Here is a 25534-nt window from a genome sequence, read left to right as displayed (position 1 = left end):
ACCAATGAAAGTGTAAGTTTTGTGGGTAATCACCAAAGGTATAATTCTAACCCCAATTCTTACAGCTTTTATGGTAGTGATTGGAGGAGACCTCAACACTCAAATCTGTCCTACGGGAACCCTAACATGTTGAGGCCTCCAAATAGGTTTGTTAATGAGCACAGGGAAAACGAATTGGGAATGTTCCCTTACGAACAAGCAAGCCAAGTTCCTCCACAACCCTCTAGCTCACGAGATGAGGTATTGTCCCTTTTGAAAGGAATATCAGCGCGACTTACAATCAACGAGGAGGTTTGCGAGGACTTGAGCAACCAACTGGCTCAAATAAACCAAGAGATGCAAAAGCAATCCCGAGATGCTCTCCCAAGCATAAAGGAAAACATAGAAATCCCACAAAGGGAATCAGCTCAAGCCATCTCTTTGAGGAATGACAAAAAGGTAGAACCAAGTCCACTATCACATGCATCACTCGAGGTAAGTGAAGAACCGGAAGCGGTAAGCAACCCCGGTTCAAAATCTGAAATTCTAAATCATGTGATAGAAATAAACGATCAAATCGAAGCTTGTGTATATCAACTACCTTTTCCTCAAAAGTTCGAAAAGTTTGGATTTACTCCTTGTTCATAAGTTTTCATTCTCTTCGACCTACCAAGAGAATCCAAAAGGGAGCAAACCAAACTTTTTCATAATATGCTTAAATTCGGCCTCCCACTTTCATTAAACTTATTTGAGGCTCTTAATCCGTTTTGTAGGTACGGGTTATTTGTTAAGGAGTTCGAGTTCCTAACGCGAGTAGAAGCATACACCTAGGCGGGAATTCTATGTCGAGCTCACCGACTATAACGTAGCGCTTCTTGGGAGGCAACCCAAGTTTTAATAAAACTTTTCAGGTTTGTTTTATTTAGATTATACATTGATCTTTTAGTTTAGTCTTTTTAGTTTTCTTTTACGTTTTTTTTTTTAAAAGTGTTCGTTTAAAAAAATAATAATAATAATAATAAATAAATAAATATTTTTTTAGTTGTTTAGTTTTCTTTTCTTTTATTTTCTTTTATTTTATTTTATTTTTATTTTTTATTTTTAAGTTTTCAAGTTTAAAATAAAATTTAAAAAAAAAAATAAAAAATATTTTTTTGGCGCAGAAGGCCCAGCTCGCCGAGCTGGGCACTGCCGCCCAGCTCGGCGAGCAGGGACCTGCTCGCCGCGCGCTGGGCGCTGGCGCCCAGCCCGCCGCTGGGCGCTGGTGCCCAGCCCGCCGCTGGGCACTGCCGCGCAGTCCGCCGCTGGCCGCGATAAGCAAGCGGTTCGGGATTTTTTCCCGAACGAAGCTGAAATAAATAAATAATAATAATAAAAATTTTGCCACCGCAAGTCATCAAGCTTTTGGCGATTGCGCTAAAATCAGTAATTTGTCTTCTCCACCCTAACTTTTTGCACTTGTACTCTATGGTTTGTGATGCAATGTTGGAACTTATTGCATATTTTTAGTGTGAGGAGGAGGGGTAGACAAACTTACAAAAATTGTATAATTTTTAAATTTTTGTTGCGTCGTGTCTAGTTTAGTTTTGCGTTTTCCGGGTTTTATTTAGGTTTTGCATGTTTAGGACCTAAAACCGTGAACCTCCTTCGAATCTAAACTTCGTTATTTGTCTTTGAGGGCTGAGAACCGAATCTAAAATTGCATGACAACTAGTTTAGGTGTGGGACACAACTCTTGTATCTGTAAAAGCATGAGCTAAGATTTGCATTTAGACCCTACTTTTGAAGAAATGCTAAAATCATTACTTAGGTAGATAACTTAAGAATCGAAGGCATGTGACATTAAACTCGAGTTTGGGGAAAACTAGTAAACACAAAATTGAAACCCAAAGAATTGTGAGTTGAATTTGAGCCTAAGCGAACATCAAAAATCTCTTTTTCTTGACATTTTTGTGTGAAAGCTTTGACTTGTGGAAGATTACAGATTTTGCACCTAATACTGTGTTGAACCTACATGCGATGGTTTGAGATGATAAACGATGAATCAGCCTCATTAGAATTAACCATTTTCTTTACCTTATTTTTTCTTTTTCATCCACTCTAGGAAGCCCCTTTGAGCCTATATTTTTGTAGTTTATAGATTTTTCTTTCGTTCTAACCTGTTTTTGCATACCACAACTTGGTTTGCTACATAACCCAATTTCTTGTGCAAAGCTCAAATAGAGCCCCTGTTTTCTTCTAGCGCTTTATCTTTGTTTATGGCATTACAGTAGCAAGCCAAAAGGCTAAGAAGTGAATGAGCATCACTATCCCAAAAAGAAAAAAAAAGAGAAAAACAGAAAAAAAAAAGAAAAAGAAAAGAAAAAAGACGAACTAAAGGGAAGAACTTCATTCCCCAGTTCTTAAAAATCAAAAAACGTCTCAAGAAAACATTCCAAAAAGAAAATAATAAGGGATGAATAAAAAGCTCAGTCACTTCATATTTGCTAAAGCCATTTAAACTTAGTTTTTGTAGCGCTGAACTATTAACCCTTGTTGTACCTTTAACCCTCTAACCACATTACAACCCCGATTAGAGGCTGTTTTTGATATCATCGGAATCATATAGCATAGTAGAGGAACGCGGATGAACGTGCAAAATCAACGTAATCCTAAGCAAGAACATAAGCCGAGAGTAAACACTTTAGCCACCAAAATTGTGTGAAATGAGTGAACTACCTATGGTGAGGTGTTCTACTTAGCGATCCCCTCAAACTCGTTTAATTGAACATGTGTCCTTTTGCTTAAAACTATGACCTATGATAATTGAAATGCGGCTTTTGGATATCGTGTCTCTACTTTGTATTTCCGAATGCATGTAATTACAGATGCTCGAAATTGTGTCAAGCACCTAGTCAAACCAGGAGGTTTTCTAGCTTGCTTGTGATTGCGGGTTTAGTTTTTTTAGTTTACTTGGGGACAAGTAAAGTTTTAAGTGCGAGGAGGTTTGATAGGGGTCAAAACCCCTATCTTTGGGTACGGTTTTAGGACGGGTTTTAGCGTTATTTTGTTAATAAGCGAGCAATTCTCGCATTTAAATGCTTTTGTGTGAGTTAGTTAGAAATTGGAAACGTTTTATTTACTTTTTGTTGTTTAGGCTCGTTTTATGATCAATTTAGGCAAATACGGCCAAAATGGCATGCATATTATAATTCCGTTATCTTTTGAAGCTAATTGATCCGTCAAAAGTCGCACCAAACGAAGCGTTTGCTCAAATAAGCGATTGACGGGTCAATTTAGCCCTTGGACTAATGTTGTTTGGAGTTTATGTGCGTGTGCAGGTTAAAACATGATCAATTTCAGGCAAAAATCGTGTCTCGGGGACCCCCAGCAGTCGCTCGGCGAATTGAGCATCGGCGCGCAGCCCGGGCGCTGCTCGGCGAGCAGCCCAGGCACTGCCCAGGCACCGCCCAGGCACCACCCAGGCACTACCCAGGCACTGCCCAGGCACTATGCCTGCTCGCCGAGCAGGCCACCAGAGGCCTGCTCGGCGAGCAAGGGGCTGCTCGTCGCGAGTAGCCCTGCTCGCCGAGCAGCTCGCCCTGCTCGACGAGCAGACCTGCGGGAATTGGTCAAAAAGACCAATTCCGCCCCCACGAAGCCACGATGGACCCCACGTCTTCCTACACCAATAAAGACATGAAAATAGGTCAAAAAGAGGGCCGAGCCGCGTCTATAAATATGGTTTTTCCAATGTAAATTAGATATCTTTCGTTTTTGTAAATTATTTTAGCTTTCCCCTTGTAATTCCTCTCCATCTTCTCCATATCTTCTTCAACCTCCATTGAAGCTCCTTCAAAGATTTTCCTCGAGGAATCATCAAGGTCCGTCCTTAAGATTAAGTCGCCGGCTGCAGAGTAAACAGGTTCCCTGAAAGGGATTTTTGTATCTCCTTTTATCTTTCCTTGTTTGTACTCTTTGATACAGTTGCCGAACTTGACTTATTGTATCTTGTGACAATTATCTTCGCCTTTAATAATAATTTAGCTCTTGTTTTGTTCTATGATTAATTGTTTAATCTATGTCTTACGCTTTATTCAATTGGTTTAACTCATTCAAAAGCCCCAAAATCTAGTATGCACATATTGCGAGCTGAATCTGACCTAGTCAGAGCCTAGGAGATTGACGACCTCTTAGTTGATTAAGCGCCAATTTACTGAGCCTTAGACCTAGTTTTGGCCTTAGGGAATCACGCGCTAGGAACCTCAAGAGGATAAGTAGGGTTAATCGCCTTGAATACAAGTGACTCAGATTAGGTTTTTATTCAATAGACTTGATAATCTATCTTCATTATTATCGTTCATACCATGTTCCTTCGGATAATTTCATTAATGAAAGATCAATTAGGGGTAGAGTAACTTAGTTAGGCGTAGAATAACTTAGTTAGAATTAGATAACTTAGTTAGAATTAGACAACTTAGCTAGGATTAGTATAATTCAACCTAGGAGTAGATTAGTTTAAACAAACCAACTCAAAACCCCCTAAGCCTAGATAACATCCGAGATCGAGTAGCTCGGTACTTGCAGAAATAAATCTTGTGGACGATAACCTGGACTTAAACCAGAAATTTATTACTTGATAACGACGGGGTACACTTATCCCTTAGTGAGTTCTCATCTCGAGTTAGGTGAGGGCGCATCAAAACTCTACCTTCATCCTCTTCATAAGCGACCCCATGCCGGTCCCATTCAACGTTTCGACGCTCATCCTCCTCAATTCCCTTCTCTATCTCATCTTCCTCATGATCATAGGCGATTTCACTTCCCTCTTCGTTCCCAATCCGCCTCTTCCCACGACCTATCGTTTCCATTTGCTTCCCTCGATAGCTCAAGCCGACTAACTCACGTGCTAAGCCGCTTGACTCAAAAGACTTACTACCACCCAATATGGTAGAACCACCAACATCTCTCCCATCACCATAGTCATCAATCTCTACACATAGTGTGATTTTCTCATTCGCCTCAAAGAGATCAACAAGCCCCAAGCCATTCTTCCCCTCCTCAAGAATAATACCCCCACTTTCCTCAATCCTACAAACAAGGTTATGCTTAAGGGGTATTTCATCAAACACATGGGAAACATCCTTTGTAACATGGGTTTCCCCAATACCCTCACCTAAAAACAACCTCTCCTCCTCATCCACAAATGAATCTAAATCTTCCTCCACAATTTCATTATCAATAAATTCACAAGAAGAATCTAAACCCACTTCAACATCACAAGCAACATCACAAACAACCAAATCCTCACTAATAATAGGTATACCCACAACTTCCACATCAAGAATAGAAAGCTTTGGATTTACCTCTTCAATGTGTAAAGGAGAAAAGATTGGTGATGAATCTTTAGGAGGTAAAGTAGTGGTTGCCCTTTGGAGCCTCCTCATCTCTCCATGCTCCAAGTCCTCCCTTATCCTTCTTAATAACTCTTCACATAGGAGCTTCGACTTCCTCAGCCTGGCTCTAAGACATTCCCTTAAGGTTGGTGATAAACTCGGTTGAACCATAGTCGAAAGAAGTCTCCGTTCAAGGAAAACGATCGGCTCTGATACCAACTGATGCATCACGGAATCCACTGAGAGTTTTAAACCGTAAACTCACAAAGGCTAACAACTTATCTAGCTAAACTAGAAGGAGTGGATCCCAAATTCATGGACTAAATCCATAGGAATAGTGAAATCCCCATTGTTGAAGGATAAAACCTTAACAAACTTCACAAGGAAGAAGATGATAATTTGTATTTCATAAAAGTTTACCTATTACAAGAGAAAGAGATGAATTTATAGCATCTCAAAAACCTAATTGTCAAATTACAAAAAGGGTAAACTATCTACTAATTACAATACAAATATAAAGGGTAAAGTATGGTTAATGGTAACGGGGTGGCATGCTTGTAAATAAGGAGTGGTAGAGTTGTAAATAGGGAGTGGTCTCAAGTATGGAGAACTTGGGGAGGAAGTATTCTTCAGCTGAAACACGCCCCGCGTGAAAGCGTCTCTGAGTTTGAATGCTCCGAAAGTGGTCTTGCACGCCCCGCGCCTGAGGAGACACGCCCCGCGTATGAGAAGGCACGCCCCGCGTACATGAGCTCTTGGAACTGGTTCTCTTTGAAGGTTCGATCCACGCCCCGCGTGCTGGACAACACGCCCCGCGTGGAATGCCTAAGAGACCCCTTTTTCCACGTGGTTTCCTCCTTTCTCTTGGCTCCGGATTCACGCCCCGCGTGTCCTCTCTCACGCCCCGCGTCTAGGGACAAGGTGTCCTCGTCAACAGTTTGATAAATTATTTCTCAAATTGATCCAACTTGTCAATGTTAGGGGTGAAATTGTTTTTGGCTGCCAATATTAGGGTATAATTGCACCATTTCAGACGTTAAAGGTAAAATTGCTCCTAGCTATAAATATTATGGATATTTTTACACCTTATCCTATTATAAAATAAAAAATGTGTTATACAAATTAATAAAATTAATCTATATAAAAAATAAAAAATTTATTGAACGCAACATAACCTTGTTCTTTCGGTAATTATGTTGTAGAAATATAAATAATGTTAAAAAATAAACTTATTTTGTAAAAATAAAAAGGATAGTTTTATAAATAACATGTAACTATAAACAATGGTTTATGAAAAGCTCCCAATAGGTCATTTTCATGAAACGCTCCAGAACGTTGATGTTTCTAGAGAAAATGTTAAACGATGCGGTTATATAAACCTAATCAAACGCTATATTTCCTACGATTTGGAGTGGAACGCTAAACGCTCATCCAAAAAGCTGAAACAAACACCCTCTTAATGGAAGGTAATTTTATAAATTACAAAAATATAAAATGAGAAATAGCCATTCCTCAGTAAAATGAAGAAATTATTCCAAAAAAACAAGGAATAGAGATTTCATGAAATAGTCATTCGATGAAAAAAAATCAATCAAATGTGGGAATAGCCATTATAGGAATAGTTATTCTATTCCCTCTCTATTCTGCGAACTGGGTTAGATAAATTTGAGACCTGTATTAACAGTTTTCTTAAGATAGATTTCGTTGTTATTGACGATTGTCTCCTAAGATACAACAAATTACGCAAACGAACTCTTACCATGTGTAGATTTATTACCACTGGAGTAGGAAAACAAGAATAATGTAAACAGACAGGGAGTAGAAAAATCCTAGAGAGTATTTTTTATTTTTCTACAGTCTCTAATGTCTAAATTTTGACAATTCTTCGTTCTGTATAAATAGAACTCAAAAGGATATATTTGTTCATGAACAAATAAGACTCTTTATGGACAGACACGATTATTCATGAATAACTATGGTTGTTTACGATGGACACGACTGTCCACGAATAAATAAGACTATTCATAAAAGAATGTATTTATTGGTATTTAAATTAATTATATAAGTTTATTCATTTTAGTCCAACAAGTCTAATGAGCAAGGGTCCAACCCAATACCACACATTCAAGGAAGTAGGGGTGTTCATCGGTCGGTTCGGTCTGAAAACCGAACCGAACCGAAATAACCAAAAACTGAATAGCCTTAAAAATAAAAACCGAACCTAACCAAATAATAATAAATAACCGAACTGAACCGATCGAATTATTTCGGTTAGTTCGGTTCGGTTATTCAGTTTTCTTACATTAAAAAATTTCATTATAATTATTTTTATGTAAAGTTAATATTACACCGTTAATAATGTTGTTGGGTATTTACTTATATATACAACAATTTTTATTTTTATTTTTCTTTTTGGATTGAAAGAAAAAAAGAATAGAAAGAAAAAAACATAGAAATTTTATAAGAAATGAAATCAATCTTAATTCCAAATATGAATTAGTGTATAATTGTACTAAATTGGTAGACAGATATTAAATAGACCAATAATATAATCAGTTACACATTCCAAAAACTATTATGTTTAATAAAAATTCTAATAATATAATTCTAAATCAAATATAACTTAGAACAATAAATTAGAACAATAAATGACATACACTAATTATATAATAAATCTAATTTCTAATTATATTTAATTTATTTCGGTCTGTTCGGTTAATTCGGTAATTTTGATTTAAAAACCGAACCGACCGAAATTACCGAAATATTATAAAAATAAAATTGAAACCGAACCTAATAGACCAAAAACTGAACCGAAAAAAACGAAATTCATCGGTTCGGTCGGTTATTTCAGTCCGGTTCGGTTTGTGAACACCCCTACAAGGAAGGAAGTCAATTTGAAAATTGGATCACGTCCAACAATAATAATAATAATAAAAAGGATACCTCAAAAAAAAAAAAGGATAAATTACATAATAGTCAGATTCACAAATTATTTATAAATGTTTTAAACTTTTAAACAAATTTATTTAAATATCAAATTTGATGGGGTTTTTAAAATTGTTTTTCTTTTACAATTGATTAACTGGAAATTTGACAAAAACAAAAAATAAAATTATGATATTCTGATATTTTAACATTTAAAATTATATAATGATAAAGTACATAAAAACGATTTTCATAATTGTAAATAAAAATTAAAACTTGATTTTTGATGTAATTTTCTCTAATAAAAATCTGATCCAAGTTATTGTGTGATGTTCTTTTATCTAGGGGGCCCGGACCCCTCCGATCGCCAGAACCACCATGATCACGAGTAGTTTCGATCCCCTGTCTCCACAAAATTTAAGGTTGTGGTGATTCTGGCCCCTCTGTTTTCAAGAAACTTAGCTTGAATGTTATATTAATACCCAAAAATGGCCCGGGTCCGTTAGGTACTCTCTGGATCTAAAATTTCAATTTTTTTTTAGCCTATTAGGACCTCTCTAAGTCCAAATTTCTATTTTTTTTTTGCCTGTTGTGCCCTAATTAAATCCAAATTTTTAATTTTTTTACTTGTTAGGCCTTCCTTATATCTAAATTTCTAATTTTTCACCTATTAGAGCATCTCCAACGGCCTCTTAAGTTGATTCTTAAGTTAAAATTTGAAGATGGAGAATGAAAAATTAGCTCCAACAGCCTCTTAGTGATTCCTCAAATCACTAAGAGTCTCTTCATTCTCTCTATTAATAGAGAGCCTCTCTCCACCTCTTAGTACCTCTTAATTCATTTTTTATTAATAATTTATTATTGAGCAGTCTCTCTCCTCGCACTATTGGTAAATATAACAACAATTAATAATTTTAATGATAAAATAATAAATAAAGAGTTAATATAAGAAATATTGTTGGAGATGATATGTCTTAGTCACTCTTAAATCACTAAGAGTCAATTATTTATATTATTTTTAGAGAGTGCACTAAGAGTCTCTTGGAGATACTCTTGAATTTTTTCTATTAGACACCGATTTAGCAAAAAAAATTTACACACCACGTGTAAAATCGGCCCCAACCGAACAATTCTGTATTCGCCACTGCTTTTATCAACCACTTATAGAATTGATTTCCTTTTCTTGCACGTTTTGATAAAAATAGAAGAGGTCTAAACGTGAAAAAGAATTGTTTTGAATTGTTTTTTAGTTATTTTATTTTATTTTCAATACTTTATTCCCAATGAGATAAGCATCTTGGAATTTGGATCTCATTTCTCTACTATTCAACTTCTTGTTACTTGTTACTTTCATATAAGATAGTACTATATACTAAATTTAACATTTCAATTTCTTGTAATATTTTATTTCCTAATGAGATAATAACTTCCCCTATCTTTCTTCTAATTATATAATTTAAGAGCTACTCTTTCCATTCCAAACAAAACAATTAACTCAACATCCCTATTTCAATTAATGTGATTTTCACAAGTTTTCACTTACAAGGAATTCTCCAACTCAACAAGTAATAGAAAATGACTACATAAAAAAAACACAGTAAATTCCATATAATTAATTAATTAATCAATCAATTTGATTCGTGAGACATCCTTTCTCTTAATTAAACTTATTAAATTAATTCTACTTGAAACTATAAATTAATTGTTGAGATTGTTCATTCAAGAAGCTAATTTAGGGTTTGAGTCAATTAGAAGAAACTTATTAAATTGATTTGGACTAGCCATGAAATCAATTTTCAATTGCAGAAATAAAGAACTAGGCAAGACAACACGCGCGTTATTTTATTGACTCGGTAAATTTACGACAGAGTTTCATCTACAAAAAGCTATTTCATCGCTAACAATTACGGAAAAAAATTGATTTCTATCAAGTTTAAACTTCTTAATTAGTAATTAGTATCTCATTATCTTTTAAGAGTTTGAAGACGTATTGGGGCTTATTAAAAAAGCACATTGTTGTGCGGAATTAACGAAAGATAAATAATAAACAATCGAAAAAAATACAGATTTACGTGGTTCACCAACGTTGTGTTGGCTAGTCCACGGGTAGAAGGAGAATAGTATTTATTAGGAGGCAGAAAAACAGATTACATGATTAGGTTTACATAATGGGGTATTTATAATACCCTATCTAACCTAATCTTACTTGGAACCCACGATCCTAATCCAACTAGGAACCTATGATCCTAATCCTATTAGGAACCCATGACCCTAATTCAACTAGGAACCCATGATCCCACAATGTCCCAACGATTCCGAATCCAAGTAGAAATCTGAAACACAATACTACTCCGAATAGGAAACAAGATATACCGATTCAAAGCATTACGATAAATCTCCACCTTGACTTGAATCCTCCTGAAAACATAACAGATGCATCCATGACAATGCCAAATGAACAGACTTCTCTCTCTGCCTCAGAGTTGTCCACATGCAACTAGTAATCTCTAATGTTTAGCAAGTCCAAATAGTGTTGAAACTTGCTCTGTGGAACGAGCTTGGTAAACATGTCAACAGGATTGTCGGTAGTGCCAACCTTCTTCACCTTTACCCTCTTCTCACTTCTCAAAAAATGATACCTCACATTTATATGCTTTGTCCTCTCATGATGAACCTGATCTTTGGCTAAACAGATTGCACTCAAACTGTCACAATATAATGTAGCCTGATCATGATGTAGACTAAGATCACTAACCACTCCTTTAAGCCAAATCCCCTCCTTAGCAGCTTCAGTTAGTTCCATATACTCTGCTTCCGTAGTAGACAAAGTCACTGTAGGCTGCAAAGTAGCTTTCTAACTGACAACTGAACCGCCAAGAGTGAAAATATAACCAATCATATATCTTCTACTGTCAACATCTCCCTCATAATCAGAGTCTGAAAAACCTGTCACCAAACACTCTGTATCACCTCCATAAATGAGACCAACGTCAGATGTGCCTTTTAGGTACCGAAAGATCCTCTTCACAGCTTGTCAATGCTCCTTGCCAGGTTCTCCCATAAACCTGCTAACAACACTAATAGATTGTGCAAGATCAGGTCTAGTGCAGACCATTGCATACATCAAGCTTCCTACTGCACTAGCATAAGGAACTTGAGACATGTACTCCTCCTCTTTAGCAGACTTAGGTGCAAAAGCAATAGACAGATGTGCACTTGCAGCACTATGAGTATCTATGGGCTTTGCGGTAGACATGCAAAATCTTGACAAGATCTTCTGAATATAGCCCTTCTGTGACAGAAAAAGTTTCCTTTTACTTCTGTCCCTGTAAATCTCTATTCCCAGAATTTTCCAAACTGCACCCAAATCCTTCATCTCGAACTCTGCGTTGAGAAGACCATTCAACTTCTGAATGTCGTGCTTCTTCCTTGCAGCTATCAACATGCATCTACATACAACACCAGATAATAAAAGACTCATCTTCCAGTTTATTGTTATAGAGACAACAATCATATGGGCTCCTAGTGTAGCTCAGCTGCATCATGTAGCTGTCAAATCTCGTATACCACTGCCTGGTAGACTGCTTAAGTCCATACAAGGACTTCTTCAGCTTGCAAACATAATTCTCCTTTCCAGGAATCTAGAAACCATCTGGTTGGGTCATGTATATCTCTTCCTCCAAATCTCCATGCAGAAAGACTGTCTTTACATCAAGTTGCTCAAGTTCTAAATCCTGATGTGTAACTACAGCTAGCAACACTATAATAGAGGTGTGTCTGACTACTGGTGAGAATATCTCATTATAATCCATTCCCTCCCTCGGTTTGAAGCCTCTAGCAACAAATCTAGCCTTATACTTGACTCCCTCTACAGGTGATATCCCTTCCTTCATCTTGAGAACCCACTTGCAAGTTATAATCTTTCTCCTTAGAGGTGGTATGACTAAATCCCATGTCTGATTCTTGTGAAGGGACTCCATCTCATCTCCCATAACAGCAAGCCATTTCTCAGAATCAGTGCCTGAAATAGCTTCTTTATAAGTTGATGGTTCATGAGTGTCCACCTCTTCAGCAACCTGTAGTGCATAGCCGACCATGTCCTCATACCTCTTAGGTGGCCCAACTCCAACCCTCTTTGGTCGATCTTGAGCTAAGCTACGATGTGTAGCTTCAGATGATTGAGAAACTGATGGTGTAGATTCTGGTAGCTCTATTTCTGCTTCTAACTCTTGTTCCTTCAAGCCACTCTCACTCTGTATGATCTGAAACTCCACCTGTTTATCAATTCTATCAGTTTCTATTGTAGTTGTAGGCTTCACAATAGGTCTAAGCACAGATTTTTCGTCAATGACTACATTTCTGCTTAAAATGACTCTTTTCTCTGATGGAGACCAAATCCTGAAGCCTTTAACTCCATCTCCATAGCATACGAACACTCCCTTCTTGGCTCTTGGCTCTAGTTTACCCTCATTAACATGATAGTAAATTGTGCACCCAAAAGCATTCAAATTTGAGTAATCATAAACCTTTTCTGACCATATTTCTGTAGGCGTCTTAAGCTATATGCCGGGTGTGTGGTCCGTGATTAATCAGATACCATATCGTGTTCACCGCTTCAGCCTAGAATCTTCTATCTAACCCAGCGTTAGAGAGCATGCACCTCGCCCTCTCTAGTAATGTCTGGTTCATTTGTTCAGCTAAACCATTTTGTTGCGGTGTATTCCTGACTGTGTGATGTCGCGCAATCCTTTCATCCTTACAGAACTGATCAAACTCAGACGAGCAGAATTCCAGACCATTATCAGTTCGCAGCCTCTTCATCTTCTTTCCTGTTTGGTTTTCCACCAATGCTTTCCACTGCTTGAAATTCTTGAAAACTTCACTTTTATGCTTTATCATGATGACCCAAGTCATCCTTGAATAATCATCAATCAAAGACACAAAATATTTGTGACCTCCCAAAGACTCAACTCGATATGGACCCCAACAATCAGAGTGGATGTAATCAAGTGTGCCTTTTGTTATCTGAATAGCTTTGGGAAACTTGTTGCGATGTAGTTTCCCAAAGACACAGTGTTCACAAAACCCCAGACTCTTGATTTTATGACCACCAATAAGATCATCCTTTGATAGAATCTGCATCCCGCTTTCGCCCATATGACCAAGTCTCATATGCCATAGCTTTGTCATATCTTCCTGGTCAATCTCTGACGATGCAGCATTAGTTGAATCTGTAACAGTTGAATCTTGTAGGAAATACAAAGTACCATACTTCACACCTTTCAAAATCACATCAGAACCTTTACACACATGCAGAACTTCATCTTTTCCTGACCAGTGGAGACCCCTGCTGTCTAGCAGACTCGGAGATATCAGATTCTTCATCAATGGAACATGCCTGACTTCGTTCAACATGCAGAACTTACCATCATGTGTCCTCAACTTGATCGAGCCTATTCCAACTGCCTTGTAGATATGACTATTAGCCATTGAAATGCTACCTCCATCTACCTGCTTATAAGTTGAAAACCACTCTCTCTTTGGACAAATATGATAAGATTCTCCTGAATCAAGAACCCACACATCAGAGTGATGAGTGTGTCCATCAGCAACTAGAGCAATATCGTTTTCAGAGCTGATGTCACCATCTGCTACAGCAGCAGATCCTGGTTGATTTTCTGATTTCTTCTTCTTCTTTTGGACAATCAGTTTTCCAATGTCCTTTCTCCTTACAGTAGTTACAGGTGTCGTCTAGCTTGGGACCCTTTGAGAATGGCTTCTTAGACTTCCTCTTTCCATCATTACCCTTTCCCTTACAACTGCTAGCAAACAGTCCAGATGCCTGATTATCTGTACCTGTATTGTTCGCCTTATGGCGTAACTCCCTGCTATGAAGAGATGACCTAACTTCTTCCAGAGTCACAGAATCTTTACCAACAATAAATGATTGAACAAAATTCTCATATGAAAGCGGTAAAGACACCAACAGAATCAAAGCAGCATCTTCATCTTCAATTTTCACATCAATATTACGTAATTCTAGTAATAATGTGTCCAATTGATCTAAATGATCCCTGAGTTGTGTACCTTCTTGCATTCGCAGGCCAAACAGACGTTGTTTTAGAAGAAGTTTATGTTGGTCCCTTATAACGTTACAAGTATAGTTCCAAGGGGGGGTTAGGAACTATTTAAACTTTTTTAAAGATTTAGGGCAGACTTCTTTTCTTAAGAGAAAAGGTTTTAACAGCGGCGCTGAGTAATCAGTAAGATACTGGCTGAGTCAACTGGTGACTAGGTCAGTTTCTTGACTTGAGTCAGGAGATAGCACTTAAAGTCTATTCCTGAGCTCAGATGTTCGATGCGCACAACTCAGCTTGACCTCTTTACTTGGTCAGTTTTTGGTTATTTAAGCAAGCAATATATATAAGGAGTTTAAGGTAAGAAATACGTTACTCAGCAGATTTATCCAGGTTCGGCTTCTTCAAAGCCTACGTCCTGTCCTCGGAACACGTTCCGAGATTTCGAATCCTCTACTGAGCTCTTTAAAGGTAGAGCCTCAAACCTTTTACAATCTTAGCAACTGAGTATAACAAGAGTACCTTCCTCTATACCTCTACTCAATCCTAATCTCTCGCTGAGTACTATAACCGAGTACTCAGCCTCTCCTTTCTAATCTCTAGAAATGATAAGTGTTTGTCCTAAACAATGATTGCTAAGACACCTTAGATGATTGAATAATCACTCTAGACTTTTACACAAATATATGAACTGTAGTGTAAGATTTGCTTTGCTTTTTGCTTGCAGAACTTGCGTAGAAATTTGGTCAGCGTAATGGCTTGATCAAGTTCTGTATGAATGAAGCTTCTGATGGCACTATTTACAGAGACGTCTTGAGGCATCGGTCATTTCGAATTTCGAAATAACCGTTGGATAGAAACGGCTTCCTGTCGTTGTCATCCTGACTTGCTCAGAGCTCTCAGCCAATCAGATTTGTGTATCTTCTGTCTTCGGTCAGCTTTTGGTCAGCTCGGCAGAATGTCTCTCCTTTTATGGTAAAGTCAACTGGACAGCATACCGTGTCGTCTGAACTTTACCCAAAGTAGAAATACTTTGTCTGGAAGTTTTCCTTAGCCAGCTGCTGTCTTGTACGCTTTGTCGAACCAACTCAGCAGCTTCGTTTCGAAGTTGTTCCCTGAAGGTCTTCTGGATCCTTCTCTTGCTGAGTTGCGTTTTGGTACACAGCGACATCGTTTTGATAAACGCGGGCCGAGTTGTATTGAACTATTTGACTTGGGCTTTGACTGTTGTATTAGGCTTGGGCCTTTTAATCCTTATGTCTTATAAACAATTTAACTCAACATTAAACAAACACATTAGTAGAATAAATCAAATCATTTAAACTTAGTGTGTTTAGAATATGTTTTTAATTATACTTAAACAATTTTGTCAAATCAAAATTATGTGGAAAGGTGTTTCAACAAACTCCCCCATTTTGATGTTGGCAAAACTATTCAGCGAGGAACTCAGTGTTGAGCTCCCCCATGATAGTTGACCTAATATAACTTAGCAAACTCCCCCGTAAGGGTTGAGCAACTGACTTAGTTTTACTCTAAACATTTAAGGTTTAATCGAGTAAGTCTAAGGTCAATTTTCAGATATAGGTCAGCTCATGGTACATATTCTCTTTTACTCAGTGTTTAAGCGGAAGGTTTTATCATTCAGAGGGAGCAAAGTAATTTGTTGTTCAATGAGTTTTATAAGACTATATATAAGTCAATGTCAAACATGTTATCAGCATTTGGTTCAATCAATAAATTTTGTAAGCATTTAAACATAGCTGATTCAATTGAAGATACATAATGACATAATACATAGCATCGCATGAAAACAATTCATAACTCAATGTTTGAACAAAAGATGCAAGTATTGATATTTAATGTAGGTAGTCAGTGTTTACAAACAAGACAAAAATTTGAGACAGGCATAGAGACTACATACATACTTAGCCTATACTGAGCTAGCCTATGTCTATTTCTTTTTCTTCTGTTTGGACTGACTAGACTCATGCTGTGTTCTCGCTTGTGCTTTCTCCCCCGTTTTGTCAGCATTGGGAGGAGGAATCCTAAAGGTGTCGGTTAAGACGACTCTGGTCAGTTCTGTGGACAGCGCTTTAAGTCGTTCGGCACTTTCATTGACACCATCAAAAATAGCCACACCACTGTCTGAAACTTCAGTGGGTATTTTAAGCTCAGCAACGCTGATCATGCTAACAGTGAAGGCTTCAGCTTTGCCTATCCATGTAAGTGCATCAGTCAGACCTGCAATGACTTGATGGAATGTCTTGAGTAAGTAGGTGTCATAGTATTGACGCTGAACATTGCTGTGACGAATGTGATTGAAGGTTTGTCTGGTGATGGACAACATTTCGTTCTGTTTCATAGCGTCAGTATCCATCTCTTGCTTGTTCAGATTCAGCAATCGAACAGCCTCACCAATTTGCTCCACTGAGCACTGAGAATAAGAAGCCATTTTCTCGTTGGTTTTTATTTTCTCGGTGTGAAGCTGAGCAAAGAGCATCTTGACTTCATCAGAGGTAGCGTAGCGTGTGTTCACAGCTGATAAGGTCTGAACTTGTTGTTGTAGAGCGTGTAAGTGTTGAACAGTTGTCAGCTGGATCTCAGCCAGCTTTGCAATGGAATCCTGCTTAGCTTGCTATGTTTGATAGGAGATGATAATACTTAGCAAGTCCTTAAATCCCTTAACTTCGTTCAGAAGCTGAGTTACTTGGGAAAGCTGAGTAGTCTCTACATTAGAAGACTCAGCAGCAGGAGTAGACGATTGTTGAAGGTCTTTGATCAAGGTTTGTACTGAGTCGATGATGCGTTTGCCAGACTCAGTGACATTCATGTAGCTTCAAGAACCTTCATTCAGTTGTCCAGTTGCATCAGTATGACCGGTGGGAAGAGGAGTTAGAGGAATGACGTGGTCAGTGACTGGTAGTGTTGTTCCAATCTGCACTTGAGATTCTGGTAGGGTTGATTGATCGGCAGAGTTGTTGAGTGGAGAAGTAGAAATTTGAATACTGTCGGTGCTGACGAGGGCAGATACATTTGGAGTCAGCACAATGCTTGGATGGACAGCATTGACAGTAATCGCCTCAACCTGACTTGTTGAGGTGGCGGAAGCACTTAAGTCGGCATGTTCCTGTTGAGAAGAAACAGAGGCTTGCTTTTCTATAGATGCCGATGTAGTAGGAGGTTGTTGTCGTTTGAAAAATTTTAGCTTAACTGCAGAAGGGTCCTGGGTTGGCTTTTGAATAATGAAGTCAGGAAGAGTTGGTGGTTGAACAGGAGGTTCGCTGACAGTCTTCACACTGGCCTTAACCAATTTTCTTCTTCTGCGAGGTGGAGTGTCAGCTAGAATAGAATCTCTTGAGTGAGAGGGAGAAGTTTCTTCTTGTTCAGCATCATGCTGGTCAGCTTGCTCATGTACTTGATCAACATTGTGTTGGTCATGTTCTTGTTCTTCTCCAGCAGCCAACTCAGTATTGGCTTTCTCAGCTTCGTTTTCACTAGCTGTCTCCTCGGAGTCAGCATCAACGTTGTTCTCATCATCGTCATCAGAATCCCCATCCAATTCTTCCTCTACTTGGGAGATGAACTGGTCATCCAGTTCCACATTATCCTCTTGATGTTGATCAGCATCAGCTCCCAAACACTGAGTGTAGTGAGAATCATCAGGAACTAAGAAGTCTGATGGGATGGCATCTATGGGAGTCTGTTGTGAAGACTTCTGCTTCTTCTGAGGTTGCACATCAGCATTAGTTCTTTCCTCAGTTGCAGGCTCATCTTGCCTGCTTCGTTTATCAGCTGACTTAGGTCTCTCCTGACCCTTAGTACCAGCTGACTTTTGCCTCTTAGCTGGAGACTCAGTATCATATGAAGGAGTCTCAACAGCTTTCCTCTTACGAGAAGTGGGGGCCTTAGTTCTTTTCCCTTTCTGCGGAACAACTGTTTCCTCAGCTTGTCCATCAGCAGCAGCATCAGCTTTTCCTTTCTTCAGAGGCAGACCGAACTTCAATGCTCTCAGTGAAGCTGCTGTGATCTCAGATCCTTTAGCTTTTACTTCATCAGTCAGGTCTATCTGATGATCAATGAGGATCCTGGTGATGAGTGATCCTAGCCTTAGAGTTCCGGAACTCCTTAGGAAGCCAGCAATGAGGAATACTGGCATGTTGATCGGTTTGTACGTCAGCATATGCCAGATGAAGCATTGCTCGAAGTTTGTTGCTGAGGTGGTGCAGTTAATCTTGGGATAGATAAAATAACTCAGCAGATAGTGAGCCATCTTCTGGTGCTGACCCGTGGAGGAACTGGATACTTCTCCTGAGTGGCCTTCAGGTTTACAGAAGTTGACCTCGTACCCAGTACCATCCTGATCTCTAGATCTCCTTAGCCTTGCTCCCTCAGTTTTTAACTTGAGCAGATTCCCTAGGTAGAGAGGGTTGATGAAGATGGTTTTCTTTTTCACCACGGTTACCAAGTAGTTCTGGTTATCATCGGCAACGCGAAGGTTGTGGTAAAACTCCTTTACAAGGTCAGGATAGGTGGGATCCCTAATTGAAAACAGCTCAGTCCATCCATTCTGTGAAATCCACTCACAGAAGGGTTGTTCGGATTGTACGAAGGCTTCAGATACCCATCTTGAGGGCTCAACCTTCCATTCTCGGACGTTTTCGAAGACCTTTGAATAGGTCCTGACTTTGTCAGTCTTTCCCTTACCAGAGGAGGTTTGGCCAGTTTTTCCTTTGCTCGGAGTAGTGACCTTGGTAGATTCCAGCATAGAGGTTTGCCTGGAGGTTTCATCGGAGCTGGGCTTAGGGTGGCCGGCACCGGAAACGTTGAATGAAACTTTAGTCATAGTTGAAGAATGTGTTTGGGAAGCTTTGAGAATTTTTTTTAGAGAGAAAGCTCTTTGCCTTAAAATTCGGTAGACGTAAAGAAGATAACAATAGGGATTTACCCATTATTTATAGCGGTGAAGTGTGGATCTTAACGAATCCATGTGTCAGTTTTGCCTTGGGATTGTCAACCGACAAAAATCCTGGCTTTTATGACACATTCGGCGCATACGCCATCCTAGGTGGCTATTCGCGTGCTTAAGCATTAAGTGCAACGGATCTAACACTCAGCGTTTAGAATACTAAGCGTTTAGAATTCTGAGTGGTCAATAGTATGAAAGAATGATATCTCAGTTTAAGATTACTACTCGGTGTGCATATTGACTCAGTATTGATGTGTATTTTGTGTTAAGTGCACAGCATAACAATCACTCAGCATGCATTTGCATAAATCATTCAGCATAGTAATTCACTCAGCATAATTTCACATTTTAGAACTGGAATTTACTGAAGAGGATTAAACATACCAATGGCTTCTCTCAGTATGCTGAACTGTTCACGAGCCAGTGGCTTTGTGAAGATATCCGCAAGCTGCTCATCCATTGGGACGTAGGTCAGCTTTATCTCACCTTTAAGTACATGGTCTCTAATGAAGTGATGCCTTATGCTGACATGCTTCATTCTGCTGTGTTGAATTGGGTTCTTTGATAGATCAATTGCACTTTTGTTGTCGCATTTGACCTCAATTGTCTTTGTTTGAACACCATAGTCTTCAAGCTGTTGCTTAATCCATAGGACTTGAGCAACGCAGTGACCAGCAGCAATGTACTCAGCTTCAGTGGTAGACAAGGCTACTGACGCCTGCTTCTTGCTGAACCAAGATACAAGACAACTTCCTAAGAAATGACATCCTCCAGAGGTGCTTTTCCGTTCTAGTTTGTCTCGACCATAGTCAGCGTCAGTGTATCCAATGAGTGTAAAGCCATGTGTGTTGGGATACCATAAACCTGCGTTCACTGAGCTTTGCAAGTATCTAAGGATTCTTTTTACAGCTATGTAATGAGATTCCTTAGGGTTAGATTGATATCTAGCACAGTAGCATACTGAGAACTGAATGTCCGGTCTACTGGCTGTTAAGTAAAGTAGAGAGCCTATCATACCTCGATACAATTTGCTGTCTACTGACTTACCATTCTCATCAGCGCAGAGGACAGTGTCAGTGCCCATAGGAGTGGATATTGGCTTGCAATTTTCCAAGTCATATTTCTTTAATATCTCCTTGGCATATTTAGCTTGACTGATGAAGATGCCATTCTTTCCTTGTTTTATTTGAAGTCCGAGGAAGAAGTTGAGTTCTCCCATCATCGACATTTCAAACTCAGTCTGCATTTGTTTGCTAAATTCCTTGCACATTGATTCGTTAGTTGCACCAAATATTATATCATCAACATATATTTGAGCCAGCAGGGTATCTTTACCCTTTCTCTTAATGAATAAGGTTGTATCAGCTTTGCCCCTGACATAATTTCTAGTCAGCAGGAAACTGGTCAGCCTCTCATACTAAGCACGTGGTGCTTGCTTGAGGCCGTACAGAGCCTTTTTGAGTTTATAAACGTGGTTTGGGAATTTTGGATCCTCAAACCCTGGAGGTTGATTAACATAAACTTCCTCGTTTATAACTCCATTAAGAAATGCACTCTTAACATCCATTTGGATTAATTTAAAGTTCATTTAAGATGCATATGCACATAAGATCCTAATAGCTTCTAGCCTTGCCACTGGGGCAAAGGTCTCACCGTAGTCAATACCTTCTTGCTGACTGTAGCCCTGAGCTACAAGCCTTGCTTTGTTCCTGACTACATTTCCTTGCTCATCCATTTTGTTGTGGAAGACCCATCTTGTTCCAATGGTCTTCTGACTCCTTGGATGTGGCACTATCTCCCATACATCGTTTCTTCTGAATTGATCGAGTTCCTCTTGCATTGCGCTCATCCAGAATTCATCTTCCTCAGCATCAGCAAAGTTTTTAGGTTCCTGTACTGAGACGAAGGCTACATTGCTGAGGTACCTCCTGAGTTGATTCCTTGTCATCAGGGTACTCCCAGCAGAATCAAGGATTGCACTCTCTGAGTGCCCTCTTGGAATCCTTATCTCTTTCGGTAGATTTATGTCTTGTGCTGTCTGTGTTTCAACAATCTCTGCAGAAGTAGACTGGTCAGTGAAGGTAATCTTAGGTTCACTCTTACTCTTGGTCAGCCTTTTAGTGAATGACTCAGCAGCTGGTTCTTGGTCAGCGGTTACTGAGTGTGGATCATCCTCGGTCAGTGGCTGGTATCTACCTGCAGGGTTAGTTTCATCGAACTCAACATGTACTGACTCTTCTAAAACTTGAGTTCGTTTATTAAAAACTCTGTATGCTTTGCTGTTTGTTGAGTAGCCTAGAAAGATAGCCTCATCAGCTTTTGAATCAAACTTTGCTAAGCTATCTTTGGTATTTAAAATAAAACATTTACAGCCAAAGGCACGAAAGTATCCAATATTGGGCTTTCGTCCTTTCCAAAGTTCATAGGGGATTTTCTTGAGTATAGGTCTAACTAGAGCCATATTAAGAATATAGCACGCTGTGTTAACAGCCTCTCCCCAAAAATACTTTGGAAGCCTATGCTCATCCAGCATTGTCCTGGCTATTTCAACCAGAATTCTGTTCTTCCTTTCTACAACCCCATTTTGTTGAGGTGTTCTAGGAGCAGAAAAATTATGGTCAATGTCGCTGGCTTCACAAAATTCAACAAACTTTTGGTTTTTGAATTCTCCACCATTATCACTTCGGATGTGAGCCAATTTTAGGTCTTTATCATTTTCAATTTTTCTAACCAAATTTGAAAATGTCTCAAAGGTCTCATCCTTGCTACTCAGCAAGATGACCCAAGTGTACCCAGAGAAGTCATCTACAATGACCAAGAAAAATCTTCTTCCACCCAGACTCAGCGGCTGGACTGGACCGAAGAGATCCAAGTGTAGTAACTCTAACGGACGCTTAGTTGAGACAATGTTTTTGCTGTGAAAAGATTGTTTGGTTTGTTTTCCATCTTGGCAAGCGTGGCATAATTGATCTTTTTCAAATTTAAGTTCAGGCAGTCCCTCAACCAATTGCTTTCTTGCTAATTTGGCCAGGAGGTCCATGCTTACATGACCAAGTCTCCTGTGCCATAGCCAGGAATTTTCTTCCTTTGATACTAAGCATACAGTTTTTGAAAACTTTTTCTTTAAGTCTAGCATAAAGACATTATCTATGCGAGGGGCAGTTAAGATTAACTCATTTGTTTTACCCTCGTATATTTTACATCCAGTAGCATCAAATATAACTTTTCTCCCATTGTCACATAGCTGAGCTATGCTGAGTAAGTTATATTTGAGTCCGCTGACTAGGAAGACTGACTCAATAGTGGGGTTACCTCCAATGGTTCCCGACCCTACTATCTTACCCTTTTTGTTGTCTCCAAAACTTACACTTCCTCCTCGTTTACGCTCAAACGTGATGAACTGAGTTTCATCACCGGTCATATGCCTTGAGCATGCACTGTCAATATACCACATCTTTGACTTCTCAGCACATCTCAGGCTTACCTCATTTGATTGCTCCTCATCTTCAGATGCAACGGAGGGGTCAGTATGCTCGGAAACACACGGCTCAGTAAGTTCGTCAGCCGTGAAGCATATCTTCGCTGACTCGGTGGCCTCAGCTTCTGTTGATGAAGACTCATCATTGTCGCTCCATGTAGCCACCATTGCCTTTTTGTCGTTCTTCTTATCTTTCCTCAGCATGGGGAAACTTGACTTTATGTGGCCAGTTTGATGACATTCAAAGCATGTAATAGGCTTTGAGTTGTCTTTCTTGTATTTGCTGTCGCTGGAGTCAGCTTTATACTTATCAAACTTTCTGTAAGGCTTCTTAGAATATTTGTCATTTTTCCTGAATAGCCTTTTCATCTTCCTTGTGAACATAGCCATCTCCTCATCATCTGTTGAGCTCCCTTCAGTGGAGTCAGCTTTCATGACAAGAGATTTCTGCTTCTTGTCTTCAGACTTTTCCTTCACCTCGAAGTTTTTCATCGATATCTCATGGGTCAGGAACGAGCCGATGAGTTCATCGTATTTGTAAGTGGTTAAGTCCTGAGCTTCTTCAACAGCGGTCTTCTTTGCTTGCCAGTCTTTAGGAAGACTCCTGAGTATCTTTTTGACTTGTTCTTCCTCAGTGAAGATCTTCCCAAGTCTCTTGAGCTCATTTATGATGTTGGTAAATCTTGCATTCATGTCAGATATCCCCTCATCATTGTTCATCTCGAAAAGCTCGTACAGTCTCATCTGCTGGTTCACCTTGGACTCCTTTACTTTATTGGTTCCTTCGTAGGTGACCTCTAGCTTCTTCCAGATCTCTTGCGCCGACTCACAATCTGAGATTTTATTATATTCTGCAGCATCGAGCGCACAGTGAAGCATATTAATAGCCGAAGCGTGATTTTGAAGCTTCTTGAGATCATCCTCTGTCCATTTGGCCTCAGCTTTTACAACTGTTTGGCCAGCCACAACTTCGACAGGTACAAATGGGCCTTGCACTATAGATAGCCAGGCACTCATATTTGTAGCCTGAATGAAATTTTTCATCCTATTCTTCTAGAAGGTATAGTTAGACCCGAAGAATAGGGAGGCCGGGTGATGGATAGCCCCTCAGGCAATATCTGAGTTGTTTGGTTTCCTGGGAGAAATCGAGTACTGTTTTTGCCCATAGTGTGGATCAGCTCAAGGTTGTTAAACCTTTTACAGTGAGCTTTTAGGCTCTGATACCACTTATTGGTCCCTTATAACGTTACAAGTATAGTTCCAAGGGGGGGTTAGGAACTATTTAAACTTTTTTAAAGATTTAGGGCAGACTTCTTTTCTTAAGAGAAAAGGTTTTAACAGCGGCGCTGAGTAATCAGTAAGATACTGGCTTAGTCAACTGGCGACTAGGTCAGTTTCTTGACTTGAGTCAGGAGATAGCACTTAAAGTCTATTCCTGAGCTCAGATGTTCGATGCGCACAACTCAGCTTGACCTCTTTACTTGGTCAATTTTTGGTTATTTAAGCAAGCAATATATATAAGGAGTTTAAGGTAAGAAATACGTTACTCAGTAGATTTATCCAGGTTCGGCTTCTTCAAAGCCTATGTCCTGTCCTCGGAACACGTTCCGAGATTTCGAATCCTCTACTGAGCTCTTTAAAGGTAGAGCCTCAAACCTTTTACAATCTTAGCAACTGAGTATAACAAGAGTACCTTCCTCTATACCTCTACTCAATCCTAATCTCTCGCTGAGTACTATAACCGAGTACTCAGCCTCTCCTTTCTAATTTCTAGAAATGATAAGTGTTTGTCCTAAACAATGATTGCTAAGACACCTTAGATGATTGAATAATCACTCTAGACTTCTACACAAATATATGAACTGTAGTGTAAGATTTGCTTTGCTTTTTGCTTGCAGAACTTGCGTAGAAATTTGGTCAGCGTAATGGCTTGATCAAGTTCTGTATGAATGAAGCTTCTGATGGCACTATTTATAGAGACGTCTTGAGGCATCGGTCATTTCGAATTTCGAAATAACCGTTGGAGAGAAACGGCTTCCTGTCGTTGTCATCCTGACTTGCTCAGAGCTCTCGGCCAATCAGATTTGTGTATCTTCTGTCTTCGGTCAGCTTTTGGTCAGCTCGGCAGAATGTCTCTCCTTTTATGGTAAAGTCAACTGGACAGCATACTGTGTCGTCTGAACTTTACCCAAAGTAGAAATACTTTGTCTGGAAGTTTTCCTTAGCCAGATGCTGTCTTGTACGCTTTGTCGAACCAACTCAGCAGCTTCGTTTCGAAGTTGTTCCCTGAAGGTCTTCTAGATCCTTCTCTTGCTGAGTTGCATTTTGGTACACAGCAACATTGTTTTGATAAACGCGGGCCGAGTTGTATTGAACTGTTTGACTTGGGCTTTGACTGTTGTATTAGGCTTGGGCCTTTTAATCCTTATGTCTTATAAACAATTTAACTCAACATTGAACAAACACATTAGTAGAATAAATCAAAGCATTTAAACTTAGTGTGTTTAGAATATGTTTTTAATTATACTTAAACAATTTTGTCAAATCAAAATTATGTGGAAAGGTGTTTCAATAAACTCCCCCATTTTGATGTTGGCAAAACTATTCAGCGAGGAACTCAGTGTTGAGCTCCCCCATGATAGTTGACCTAATATAACTTAGCAAACTCCCCCGTAAGGGTTGAGCAACTGACTTAGTTTTACTCTAAACATTTAAGGTTTAATCGAGTAAG

This window comes from Euphorbia lathyris, chromosome 9 (assembly GCF_963576675.1).
Source record: "Euphorbia lathyris chromosome 9, ddEupLath1.1, whole genome shotgun sequence".
In the NCBI taxonomy this organism is placed as follows: domain Eukaryota; kingdom Viridiplantae; phylum Streptophyta; class Magnoliopsida; order Malpighiales; family Euphorbiaceae; genus Euphorbia; species Euphorbia lathyris.
This window is presented reverse-complemented; position numbering follows the sequence as displayed.